The following is a 2375-nucleotide window of genomic DNA, read 5'->3' on the forward strand; positions in this document are numbered from 1 at the left end:
TAAAATACAGTTTACTAGTAGTAAAGCCCTCAGTAGTTATAACGATATGTAACAATTGGAAAATAATCTAAGAGCGGGATATAAAACTGATTCGGTTATTCTCAACCTCACGGGTCTCAGATGCTGTTAATTATTTGGAACATTCGTGAGTCATTCATTTTGAGTTACTTGAAGGTTGAGACTATTTGTAATTCAGTCTCTGTCTTCACGAGTATTTGGCTTCACTCCCACTCGGCCCACTTTCAGACCTAATCAGTTGTTCCAAATATGGTCCATCCACGTTTAAGATATATTTTACGGGACTGTAATCTTAATCGGCAATATCACATTAACGTACACAAGCCGGCTGAAGAGAAATGTCCTAGAGTCTTTCTGTCATAAGAAGAGTGTTAAATCTTATGCACTCCTACGCTATTAGTTTAGGCCATATCGTTATAGACAATGTCTTATTTAAAAAATAAACATACCATAAATTTTTCTAGTGTATATGTTTTAAGTATTCAAACATTCAATACAAAACATAGTCATTCTGGCTCAGTCGAAAGAAGTAGATAGATTTTGTGACTACTGGATTAATTTATTGTAATGGGATTTACATGTACTCAACAACTCTAAGAGATTCAAACATTTCTTGACAAAAAAAGTGACAGAAAACACTTTTTTCTTTGACCATAAATAGCGGAGTTGAGAATGTTTCAAAGTTTCAGCTGCTGCCATTTTGAAATGAAATAACACACCGAGCTGGCGAATGAACTTAGCCGAGATATTTACAATATCGGTTTTTGTACAAAGTTTATCTTGTTTGGCTGTTTTAGGGATAGTTATCGTTTACACAAGCTGTCTGATATAGCATGTAAGCGCTACAATTAAGGCAATTGCGAAAGGCTAATTGTTTTATAAAAAATCCGCCAGGAAATTATAGATTTTTGTAAATAACCTATAAAAATATCAATAAAAACAAAAACAAAAAGGTTTGGATGCGTATTGACTGTACAATACGAAGCTTATTTGTACAATGAGATATACCCATAGTTTTACGACAAAGAATAAGGGTATTAGAGTGCAAGCGGTTTGACATTGATTATGGAGCCTAAAATTATTATAAGGCCACGTGATCCTTCATCTAGTTCAAAGTTGTATAAAAACCCGTGAATATCTTTCTTAGGCTATACTCCTATTATTGATGATAGAGCATCATTAATCCGAAATATTTCAAAATAATATATTTTAGTATTATCCCGAAGCCACTATTGGACGAGTTTTCTTTATCAGGGACCAAAATAAGCTTCATTATATGTTATTAGTACTTTCCTTGTTTCTTAATAAATTTGAAAATACCCGATGAGCTGTACTTCCTGTCGCCAAATCGCCTCCAAATAGGCCTAAACCAGCGATCCTTCAAGTACGCCTAGACACACGAATCACCTGTCACTTTCGAATAATTAATTGTTATCCCTTTAGGTTTTGTTTTCATTAATTGTCGTGCGCTTGGTTAATTTTTAATTTCATCATAAATAATTATCTTCTCCTCAAACTGAAGAGGAAAGTTTTTTTTTTTAGCAGAATACATGTGGCAACGGGTTGTAGATGCGACTAGTTGCAATGCATTCTACTCAATTCTAGCCGATATCCCTTCTTTTTGAGAAAACAGAATACGATAATCGTTCATCGTAATGACTTAAATTTCAAAATAGGTTAAATAAAGTCTTTTATTTTTAATACTGTAACTTATTTTGGTCCTCGGTAATGAAATCTAGTCCAAAAATAGGGACCTCTATATAATACTAAAGTACCAAAAATAGTTTATCGTCATTAATATATTTAAAAATATTAAAAACTGTTTGTCTTAAATAACAGTAGCATTATAGTGTACTATGTTAAGGTCTTTGGTATCTACATAATTAATTTTTAATTCCTTGTAGAGGATTTTATGGATACAGGAAGCCCAGACATTTGAGTTAGATAAGGATTAAGATAACCTCCAGCGGAACCAAAACATACACGAACCCTATATTTATGTTATGAACAAAACTACAACAAAATAACTATTCTATTTATTCTTACATGTTTAATTTGGTGAAATGAGTTTTATAATTTCCGTTGTAAACACGCTCGCTTCACTTGAGCTAAATATAAAACGAGTACGTACACAAATATATATTGGAACACTAATACTATGCAATGAGTGAAAACGTAAGCGTATGATGTGATCAGAAAAACAAAGCAGTATGTTTAACCAACATCATAGATGGCATAAACGTGCAAATGAAACTTGATTGTCAAAGACCACATTTCTGCATACTAATTAGTATTGTCTGTTTGTTTATGTACTCTCTGCTACACATGAAATATTTAATAAAACATCTGTGTAATGT

General features: G+C 32.5%; 1 protein-coding gene across 1 annotated transcript in view; it reads right to left on the reverse strand.

The window, feature by feature from the left end:
• Positions 1 to 2204, reverse strand: part of LOC124362910 — a 29089-nt gene extending 26885 nt beyond the window's left edge. Inside the window, exon 1 of the mRNA XM_046817798.1 lies at positions 2065 to 2204. The gene's annotated coding sequence lies outside the window, so the exon portion shown is untranslated. The remainder of the gene's footprint in view (positions 1 to 2064) is intronic.
• Between the last annotated feature and the right edge of the window lie 171 nt (positions 2205 to 2375).

The sequence above is a fragment of the Homalodisca vitripennis genome, chromosome 5 (assembly GCF_021130785.1).
Source record: "Homalodisca vitripennis isolate AUS2020 chromosome 5, UT_GWSS_2.1, whole genome shotgun sequence".
NCBI lineage: Eukaryota > Metazoa > Arthropoda > Insecta > Hemiptera > Cicadellidae > Homalodisca > Homalodisca vitripennis.